General features: G+C 46.8%; 5 non-coding genes across 5 annotated transcripts; 1 reads left to right on the plus strand and 4 right to left on the minus strand.

Annotated features, from left to right (window-relative positions):
• Positions 1–1,677: 1,677 nt before the first annotated feature.
• Trnan-guu lies at positions 1,678–1,751 on the plus strand. Its single transcript has one exon. It is a non-coding gene; the product is annotated as a tRNA-Asn (tRNA).
• A 2,249-nt stretch (positions 1,752–4,000) lies between these two features.
• Trnak-cuu lies at positions 4,001–4,073 on the minus strand. The gene has a single exon. It is a non-coding gene; the product is annotated as a tRNA-Lys (tRNA).
• Positions 4,074–4,838: 765 nt separating this feature from the next.
• Positions 4,839–4,910, minus strand: Trnah-gug. Its single transcript has one exon. It is a non-coding gene; the product is annotated as a tRNA-His (tRNA).
• Positions 4,911–5,669: 759 nt separating this feature from the next.
• Positions 5,670–5,741, minus strand: Trnag-ucc. Its single transcript has one exon. It is a non-coding gene; the product is annotated as a tRNA-Gly (tRNA).
• An 838-nt stretch (positions 5,742–6,579) lies between these two features.
• Positions 6,580–6,651, minus strand: Trnae-cuc. The gene has a single exon. It is a non-coding gene; the product is annotated as a tRNA-Glu (tRNA).
• Positions 6,652–11,202: the final 4,551 nt, after the last annotated feature.

Below are 11,202 nucleotides of genomic sequence, written 5' to 3' on the forward strand. Positions count from 1 at the left end.
TATATATATATATCCCAGCCAGGCTGTTTATCTCCTCAATTCACTTTTCTAGCATCCCGTCCATATTAGCAGTGAGCAGGGCCCTAATTCCCTGCATTGTGAGATTCCCAATCTCTGCCCTGGCAAAGGTTCTAAGATTGTCCTTTTGACTTTTTCCCCCAATAGTATAGTTTAGTTTACCGTTTAAAGGTTCCCAAGTGACTTACCAGGATTTCCGAGCCTCCTTTCACTGTGTGTGTAGTTGTAGTGATGATATTTGACCAGCGAGTGGAGTCAATGTTCGGACGCCTAGGTTGTGGGGAAAGTATTCAGATGTAGTGACAACGTTTGACCAGCAGGTGGAGCAGATGCGGCAGAGGGTCAGTAAACTGGGCTGAGGCTTCAGAGTGGCTGGACCAGCCCAGCCTTCGAAGGAGGAGAGGCTGTTGGGGGGGCGGGAGGCTTGCTGAGCGAGGTTCAAGGACCAGAACTTGTCACAGCGCTTGAGTGTCCGGAGCAGAACCGCCTCAGGACACCCCGTGGCTGCAAGTGCCCAGACGCCGGAGCAGGCCTGCTTAAAGAGCGGCGGAGCCGTCGGGTTGGGGGGAGGGGGAAGGGAGAAGGGGATGCGAGTGTGCACAGGGATCGCAAACCCCGGGGGTGGTTGGGGGGGGGGGCAGGGACGTGGGCTCGGCGGCAGAGCCACGCACTCTCTCCCCGGCACCTCTCCAAGGGCAACTGTTGTTGTAGGTCAACGAGGCCCCACTGTTAAAGCGCCAGATGATGAAGGAGGGCCAATGTATTACTTCATCGTTTATTATCAAGCAAAATCCGTGCACACTAATCACAAGAAAGAATGGGGAATCCGAAAAGAGTCGCCAGCCACCGCGGCTCTCTTCCTCCTTCCAAAAGGGCCGCCCTAGCCTCCGCTCCGCCTTATCTTTGAGTCACGTGCTTCCCCATCAAACCTCCTTTCTTTGGACCACGCCGCTCCTTCCCACTGACTAGTGGACCCGGGACAGAATTCGCCGAACACTGGCCTGCGTGAACAGACTAGGCTTTTGTTTCCAACCCTCATAGTGCACACAGCCACTGGAGGAGACACGAGGATGAGGTCTCTCTACCTCCGTATACACACGGAGTCCATCATGAGGGCCTCTGGCAGCTAAAAGTTAAGGGAATGTAAGCAACACCCCCCCCCACACACACACACCAAAAAAAAAAACCAGGTCTGCTTTTCTACAATGGAACCCTCGTAGGGCTAAAAGCCCACCCTGGCTTTTTTTCCTTTTGAAGCCACGTGGTGAGTGGAGCGTCCTTCCGGGCGCGCCGCGTGGGTTTTTCATTGGGTGCTAGGCGTGCTCTGGCAAAGGCGAACAAGTTCCAGGACTCGTGGCCGGGACACTGGCACGCCAGCCTGCGGGTGCAAAGGCTGTGAGGACAAGAGCTGGGAGGGCAGGGACCAGTAGAGGGCAGGCGACTTTGGAGGCTAAAAACCTGGAACCCGGTACTGGGAGGTCTGTGGCTCCGAGCTGACTTAAACCGGATTACTATGCAAACTTGAGAAACTCGCCTCGGTTGTAGTGTTTTATTTTAGGAGGGCTAGGAGTCGGAGAGACCACGAAAACGAGGGTGCAGCCCCAAGCTCAAAAGCACGTTTTAAGATTAGGAAATGAATTTACACCCAAATACCTACATGTCTCTGTGGCGCAATCGGTTAGCGCGTTCGGCTGTTAACCGAAAGGTTGGTGGTTCGAGCCCACCCAGGGACGGTTGCCTTTTGCCTACTTGGAATCCTCCTTCCAACCATTTATAATCAATTTAGATTTATCAAACACACTCATCTTGAGTCCTGAGATATTGTGGCAGAAGTATGAAGCGATGTAAGGACTAAGATCTACTCGCGTCTTGGGCCCGTAAGGCTCCAGTGCCACTTGTTTCTCTGCTTTAGAATTCACGCACGTGCTCTAAGCCTTCAGGTCCTCCGTCAAGTCCGCTCTCATTTCCCTCAGGATACGACTTTGAACAAATTAATCACCTTCCCCAACTGTAGGAAAGGGTTAATAGGAATACTTCCTTTACAGATCCATCCAATATTTGATGGGAAAAGCTTGAAAAACATTTGAGCACATAAATCAGCGTTTATTAAATATTGCCCACAAGAGTTATTTCAGCGGCAGCATTATTTTCATTATTTACCTCAGTATTATTCCCTTCTCTCTCTTGCTCGCTCTCTTTTTAAGGGGTTGTTCGGGGGGGATTAAACTTGTTCACTTATCTTTTTTTATTTTCTTTTTTGAGGTGGGGTTTTCACTTTTTATTTTAAGACAGAGCTTTACTCATTGCTAAGCCTGCCCTTAATGTGTAGACCAGCAAGGCCCTGATTGTGACCCTTTTACTGGCAACCCTCACATATGTTAAAGGCCTTGCTATGTTTCTCTCTAGTCGTTGAAAAAGACAGAAAATGGGGGAAAGGGAACACTTCTGCACTGCCGGTGGGAATGCAAGCTGGTACAACCCCTTTGGATGTCAGTGTGGCGATTTCTCAGAAAATTAGGAAGCAACCTTCCTCAAGACCCAGTAATTCCACTTTTGGGTATATCCAAAGGATGTTCAATTGTGCCACAAGGACATGTGCTCAACTATGTTCATAGCAGCTTTGTTTGTCAAGCCAGAACCTGGAAACAATCTAGATTCCCCTTGACCGAAGAATGGATGAGGAAAATGTGGTACATTTACATAGTGGAGTACTACACAATAGAAAAAATAATGACATCTTGAATTTTGCAGGAAAATGGAAGGAGCTAGAAAACATCATATTGAGTGAGGTAACCCAGACACAAAAAGACAATTATCACATGTACTCACTCGTAGGTGGTTTTTAAACATAAAGAAAACAAAGAAAGCCAGCCTACAAATCACAATCCAAGAGAATTTAGACAACAATACGGACACTAAGAGAGACTTACATAGATCTAATCTACATGGGAAGTAGAAAGTATAAAAAGACAAGATCTCCTGAGTAAATTGGAAGCATGGGGACCTTGGGGGAGGATTGAAGTGGGAGGGGAGAGGCAGGGAGGAGAGAAGAGAAAAATGTAGAGCTCAATAAATATCAATTAAAAATGTATATTAAAAAAAGAAAAAAATACAGAAAAACGCCAGCAAAATGCCTTTGGCTGCTGCCAGGTTAGAGGTGGTCTGGCTACAACACCTCAGCCAGGCTGTTCTGTTAAAAATAAAAACTCTGCTGGGTATGAGAACACACACCTAACATAATCCCAGCACTCGGGAGGCAGAGGCAGGAGGGTGTCTGTGATTTCCAGGCCAGCCTGGGCTACATCGTCTGTCTCCAAGGGGAAGGAAAGAAAAATCAGCAGTTGAGAGGCTGAGGCTAGAGGACCAGGGCCAGACAGGGGCTACATAGCACGACCCCGACTGCGCACGCATCCCCACCCCTTCCGCTGAGCACTGTCCCAGCCGCACGTGTGACAAGTGCCACCCCTTTGTCAACTCCAATAGTGACTCCGGTTCTTGACCAAGTTTCCTTTTTAACCTTGCTCTATCTCGCCGTCTAGATAAAAACTGTTAAAATTTCCAACTGGGGAGGCTGACACAGAGGCACTGGATCTCCAAGGCTAGACAGGTCCACCCTGGGCAAATCAGTAGCACTTTTGTCCCACCGCTGCCCGGCTTGTCTCAAAAAGTAAAAAGCGTTCATCACTGAAGTCAAGGCAAAAAAAAAAAAAAAGCATTTGGTGGGGTTGAGGACTTAGCTTGGTGGGAGAGCAGTTTACCCAATCAACTTGGAAGCTCTGGGGTCTCCAATGCCCCCAAAAAGGATCAAACAAAGTAAAACAAAACAAAACCTCAAGAGTAGTGTTTGCTCAGGAAGAGAAAAAGACAGAAAAGCAACGCTATGGTGCGTTAGATCCGCTCCTACAGTTTCTTCAAGCTGCTCGCTCTTTGGTTCTAGTGAACCAAGATTTTTAGAATTTATAGAAAAAAAATAGAGGTGAAGCGCCCAACGTGGGGCTCGAACCCACGACCCTGAGATTAAGAGTCTCATGCTCTACCGACTGAGCTAGCCGGGCGTTAAGAGTTCAGACGACCTTGGGCCTATATAATCGATCTACACAATGTCGCAATCATTCTGTTTGTTTTTATTTGGCGGTAACAAACTTCTAGAATCTATGATTTGGTGTCTATATTAATAGTTTTTGTCTGAAACTCTACTTCTGAGGAACCTGAAGTTCAGAGAGTGGACCGCATAGAGCCAGGCGGGCCTGTCTCCTCCGATTCCTTCTGAATGGAGTCACCTGGGAGCTGAGTGTCTTGGGAGCGTGGGGCTGAAGACCAGCCGACCGAGCGCGGGGACAGGGTAGTGGGCAGGGGGCGCGCGGAGACTCGTATTCGGGGAGCCTGTGCTTCCGCTCTGGTGTCTCATTGCGGCTTACTGCGAAAATAGGTCCTAGTCACTCATCTTCCGTGGAAGTTTCTTTTTAAACACCAAGATTGTGCTGCCCGAGAAACAAGGCCCAGGCCATCTGGTGTAAAATTCACCGAGATACACTCGTGTAGCATTCCGGTGCAGTATTTGCTGCAAAAGCAGGCACGCGGCTCCCCGCGTTTGGTTTTCCGCCCGGTAGAAGAGGGGCCAACATTCGGGGTCTCGGGAAACTTGACCGGTCTGCTGGGGAAGGCGGAGCTCCTCTTTAGCTCTGGTTCTTCCCAGGAGTTTAGGTTGCTCTTGTTGGATAAGCCGTGTGGAATTATTTTAGTGACTCAGTGTTTCCGCAAAGGCAAAATAAGAATTTAAATCGTCAACAAAATAGCTGCCAAGGAACGATGCTACTATCTGCCGTGACTCGGATTCGAACCGAGGTTGCTGCGGCCACAACGCAGAGTACTAACCACTATACGATCACGGCGCGCCACCGGACGAGCAGCGGGTTGCGGCGTCGATATAATGCCCTTTGAATAAGAGTAGCTGCCGGTGAGGTCCTATTTACTGTAGTCTACGTGGCTGTAGGGTCAAATGTCTGACTTTGCAACCCTGAAACCCTGACCGTTTACAGGTTGCTGGCGCAGCCGTCAATTCCTCAACTCCCAGCCCGCCCTCCCCCCGAGATAAGAAACTGGCAACTGCAGCACCGACCCACTTCTGTGAATCCTCTCCAAAGAAGCAAGCCATCTTGCAGGCAGCCCCCAAACGATATTCCTATTCATACTTCAGCCTGTGCTTTGGAATCGAGTGTTTTGTTACCAGAATGGTGCAACAGGAAAAGGAGCAGAGCTGGCTAGCTGAAGAAAAAGTGAAGGGGCCCTAATCCGGGGAGGTGTTTTTTGACTCCAATCACCAAGGCGCCACGCGTTCCCTCCCGAACCGGAGGCATAGGCGCCTCTGAAGTCTCAAAAGAGAGCAGCCTCCATTTCAGACACTTCCCTAAAGAGGATAATAGTATATTAAAAATAGTAAAACGGATAATAGTTTATGTCTGCGACGCCAGACTGCTGCACCAAGCAGACCTAGAAGGCTTGTAGGGAAGGCCACTTTGTCTCCAAACGGACTTGGTGAACAAGCTCCGAAGGATCAACACAAAAATGAAGGATGCGTTGTCTACAAAATGGACTTGGTGAACAAACTCGGGGGGGTTGGAAAACCAAGAATTAACACAAAAAGCAATGGTTGCGTTGGCCGGGAATCGAACCCGGGTCAACTGCTTGGAAGGCAGCTATGCTCACCACTATACCACCAACGCCCGCTGATAGTTGTCCTAGAATATTTTTCATATGAAGAATACAATAACAAATTCTTTTCCAGTACATTTCTTGACACTGAAGAAATTAAGACAAAAGAAAAAAAGAGAAAGAAACTGTGAAACTCTAGGATTCGTCCTGTTAAACTTACTGTGGTGGCCCTTGATCTCCAGGTTTAAAGAAAATCAGTTCCTTTTAACCGTTTGAAGGTAGCCTCTGGAATCGAATGATTCAGGAAAGGCTCTGCTGTGGGTTGTTTGTGGGAGACTTTAGACGGATGCAGAAAAGGTTGCGCTGAGACCTGTGCTTAGCTCTTTAGAAACGTGTTGCCGATCTGCTCACTATTTAGCGAGTCAAACAGCCGCAATTCACAGCCGCTTTCTCTTTACAAAAGTACAGAACGTCATTATGGCCTTGGGAGGCAGATATGCAAATTGGAGGCCAACCTGGTCTACAAAGAGACCCAAGTCAGCCAGAATTGAAAAAGAATTGTCACGCGGAAGAGACAAGGCGCAGAGGGGATTGCCTCTATTCGTGCAAGAGCACAAATAAAGCGTCTCCATTGTTGAGAACAGCACTGATCACCTCAGTAGACACGGAGGGGATGTAACACGGAAGTCCGGTTGTTGTCAGTTGTGCGTTTTCGCAAATTTGAATCCTAAATTATGTAAAACATTCTTTTGAAAAATTAAGTAGACGAATTTACCAAAGAATACTTTTGTCTACTGGAAAATGTTATAATTTTTTTTAGACCATCCAATATTAAAACTATTATAGAGTGACTTCTCTTTCCATTTTCATGTTTCAAGAGATTTTGTACTTTAGAACAGAAAAAACATTTTCCCTGACCGGGAATCGAACCCGGGCCGCGGCGGTGAGAGCGCCGAATCCTAACCACTAGACCACCAGGGAAGCTGACTCTAGCCTTCCGTTAAAATCATATGACTCAGGCGGATCTCTGTGAGTTCTAGACCAACCTGGTCTACAAGAGCTAGTTCCAGGACAGGCTCCAAAGAAACCCTGTCTCGAAAAACTAAAAAAAAAAAAATATGACTCCAAGTAACTGTGAGCTTCTGCGTTTCCATTGTTCACCTGAAGTTTTGAGATTCTGTATATGACCCTATGCTTATCGAAACAATTTTCCCACACGTTTCTTCAAAACAGAAAACAGCGAAAGCGTTCTCCAGCCTGGCTCTCAAACCCTGGAGAGGATTACGAACACGTGATCGCAGTCCCACCAACAAAAAGAAGACAAACTTCTGCAGACAGCTCCCCCCTCAACAGTCAAATCGCCTGGACTCCTGGACTTGGCCAAAAGAACCTAGAGTTTTCCCTAGAGGATATAAAGAACATCGAGGGAGAAACGCTAAAACATTTGGTCTCCAGAATAGCAGCACTGGCTGCAGCTCCTATCACAGGTGGTACCGAGGCTGGGGAAATCCACCTGTTTGTTGATGAGCAGAAGCGCCTCAGTTTAACTCGCTGCTGCGTCTCCCAGTTGAAAAAACAACAACAAAAATAAAGAGCTTAATCTGAAAGAGTCGAGAGGAAAAAAATTGGCAAGCATTCCCAGGTGAACCTTTCAAAGTTCCCTATCCCCACCACCACCACCACCACCACCACCACAAGGTATTGCACTGAAGCTGGAGGAAGAGAGACAGAGAGAAAGGAAACAGGGCAAAATGTCGCCAACCAAGGCAACAAATAGAACGGTATAACCATTTTTCTGTAGGTCTGAAACAGTTTAAAACAAACAGTTGAGAAAAAAATCCAAAAAAGAAGCAATCAAAAGGCGCTCCTCTGGCCTTGTCTTCTGTTTGTCTGGTTTGTGTGTGTGTGTGTGTGTGTGTGTGTGTGTGTGTGTGTGTGTGTACGTACTAACCGTGAAGTGATTAACTGTACACATCTGTTCAACTAAAACAGTTTAAAAGCACCTCCCTACACTTGGATGATTTCTCTGCCTTCTGGTCAAAGCCTTACCCTGAGTGAGAAGAGACGTCACTTTTGATAATGGATTATAAAGACAAAAAGAATTTTAAAGAAGAGTTATTAATGATGTGTTCGTTATCAACAGGGTCTAACAGGAGGGGGGAGGGTAGGATATGGGAGTGTTTGACGAAAGAGTGTCTTTTGGTTGTTTTGCTCTGTTTTTAATAAGTATTACTCTTCCTTCACCCACTCTCTGCCTCCCTGTACTTCGAGACTCAGCTCAAGCACAGTTTCTGCAGCAGCCTTCACTCCTGCTTTCACAGATACTGACAGGCACCCTATGACAGGCGACACTGTGAGTCCCTGTCTAGTAGGCTCTGCAGTGAGGTCTAAGAAACCCGCGTTCCCTGCCTCCTGCCTGGGATCCCCGGTCGCCCATTCTTGCAGTACGACCTCCCCTAACCTCAGAGAGCTATTACACCGAGACCACTGGGCTGAGTCCCTTCAGAGACCCTGCCATGATGTCTGTCTGGTGTTGGGGCCTGAACTCAACTCGGAAGCTAGGACATGCTGCTGCGTCTCTATTGGTTCGTGGCATTAAAAAAAAAAAAAAAAAAAACTTTTCATAAACTCCTTTGTCTCTCAGAAATCTGTCTATTGAACTCCTCCCATCCCAGACTTAGTAGGTATCCAAATGTTGGACATTTATTGTCACAAAAACTCAGGACCCTGTCCCGTCATGGGTGAGTCTAACAGGGCTCGCTCTTGACTTCGGTAGTTTTCATTGGATATCGGTGACTGAGTATCAGACAAAACTCCCGGGGAACTGGCAAAAGGAAACAAATATATTTCTGCGCACCTGCAGCTGTTTCCTCTGGATTGCAACATTTCCTGCTGCAGAGAAGGCCCAAGGAGCTCACAAGCCCGCCTCCACACCCCCCCCCCCACGGAGGTTCTAGACTTAGTAAATACTCACTAGCGAGAAAACCCTTAGTGGAACTGCCTGCAGGCTGCACAGCGACTCCAGCGACCGTCACTCCGGCAGGCCTCTTCAATGAGGCCCAAGAAGCCCGCGTTCCAATAAGTAACTCAAACTCTCAGCAAAATAGACTTGGGTGGAATTGTTTCTTTGGTTTATCCCCAGACCCTTACCTGGAGTGAACGAACACGTTCAGTGTCCTCAAGAAGCCAGACAACACTCACAAGAAATCAGAAAGTCTAAAGAAATAACCTCTCAGAGGGTAAAGATGATCAAAACATATTATATGAAAAAAATTAAATATAAACACAAACAAAAAAGAGCGCATGCTGTTTTTCAAAAATGATCAGCCTGCTTTGTTCCATCAACAGAGCCTTTTCATCGATTATCCTACCACCTGCTGGTGATTTTTGGCAACACAGGAGCCCCTAGGAAAGTGTTTGCGCTCTGGGATTCAAATTTGCCACCTGTTAGAAAATGAGTCTGGGGTCTCAAGGAAAGGATCGCACAATCCAAGTATTTCGGCAAGACAAATAGCTTTCCTTCAGTGGAATGTGCCAAGAGAGAGGCAGCCTCGAAAGGCAGAAAACTTTCAAATGATAATGGCTCTGCTCCAGCCAACACCACAGAAATAAACTGTGCCTCCTGAGGCTGAAATGGGTGCTCACGGTTCTGCCCTCAACAGGTCTCCTGTTGAGATAACAGAGAAAACTTCATCAAAATTCAGTGATAACAAAACCATTTCAGTGGGCAGGTGGTGTCACATGCTTTTAGTCCCAGCACTCAGGAGGCAGAGGCAGGTGAGTCTGAGGCCAGCTTGGACAGGGTCACACAGAAAAACCGTCTCAAAAAAAAAAAAAAAAAAAAGGAAGGAAGAAAAGATAAGACCAAGGCGGGGAGAGAGAAAAGAGTAAGCTGAGAAAAAGCACAGAGAAAAGACCCTATGTGAAGCAGAGAGGATCCTTGGAAAGCCGAAAAATCCAGTTTCTTGAGTCAGTTTCTTCTCGAGGCCTGGAAGAAGTCTTCTTCCCCTACTTTAGGGCCGGGCCGGTCACTTTGAAGACAGATAGGATGGTTGGGTGGCCCAGAACTGGTGTGTGAGTGACTTGTTTGGATCCAACCTCCAACTTGTTGAGCCCGTCCATCAGCAGGGGACCACATGGTGGGTGACAAAATTGTCTCAGTCAGTTTTTGCCTCAAGTCAGGAGGTTGAGGAAGAAAATTCATCATCTTTATTACTTATTACTTGCTAATTTGCCATCATTATTACATATTCCTTATATTTATATACATATAATTATAAATAAATAAACCACATTTAGGACAGCATTTACACCTGTCTTAGTTGGCATTCTGTTGCTGTGAAGAGACATCATGACCACGGAAACTCTTGTAAAGAAAAACATTGAACTGGGCCTGGCTTGAGTTCTGAAACTTCAAAGCCCACTCCCAGTGACACAATTTCTCCAACAAGGCCATACCTACTCTAACAAGGTCACATGTCGTAATCCTTTCAAACAATGCCACTCCCTGTGAACACAGGAGGGTCATTTTCATTCAGTTCACCGCAACACCAACCAGGTGTAGATGGCTATAAATTACTAATAATTAATTATTAACATTAATAATTATTAATGTTAATAATTTATAAATTATTTAAAAATGGGAAACAGTAAGTGTTGATGAGGGGAAGCAATTGGCTCCTTGGGGCTACTGATAAAAGTATTAAATGCTGCAGCCTCTGTGGGAGAGTTTGGCAGCTCCTTCATGGGGCAAATATAGAACATGACTCAGTAATTCCACTCCTAGGAATAAACCCCAACGAAATAAAAGTAAATAAATATTTGTATGTGGTGCTCCCTGGAGCACTGTTAGATACAGATACCTCTAGGTCTCTGGAAATGTAGACACAGTCCAAATGTAGTCAGCAAATGAAGACATCAAGTGGCACCTGGGGGATCTGCTGATGGGACTCGGTGGTCGAGTGCTTGCTCAGCAGATCGAAGTCATGAATTTGAAAAGAAAACTCTCTCCAAGGGAAAGAGAACTGTATTATTCTAGGCTTCAGGAAGCAAACCCTCAGCCTTTAGTGATATACGAACACATTACTCACCCATAAAATGGTTGTGCTGCGGCCAGTGCAGCCTGGATAGCGAAGACTGGCGGGGGGAGGGGGGCGCCGGGACTGAGACACGGAGGCTTCTTTTCAGGTGGAAGAACAGCAACCTTTATTTTTCCCAGCAACCTTTTATACCTTCTACTCCTTCTGTGGAGACCCACCAACCATAAAGAACACAAATATCCTTGTGAATTACAGACCCTGTGGGTCAGTGGGAATGAGGGCAGCTGGATTACAACAGGTTGGAGCTCAAAAGCTTCACCCTAGAGCTGGACTTGGTGACTCCTGCCTGAAATCCCAGTGTAGTAATAAGAGCGGAGGTGTTGCGTCCCCAGCACCCTGGCTGCCTGGCTAGCTTATGCCCCGAAATAACAACACACAAATTGTATTCATTTAAACACTGCTTGGCCCTTTAGCTCTAGCCCTTACTGGCTAA

Source organism: Microtus ochrogaster, chromosome 21 (assembly GCF_000317375.1).
Source record: "Microtus ochrogaster isolate Prairie Vole_2 chromosome 21, MicOch1.0, whole genome shotgun sequence".
In the NCBI taxonomy this organism is placed as follows: Eukaryota; Metazoa; Chordata; class Mammalia; order Rodentia; family Cricetidae; genus Microtus; species Microtus ochrogaster.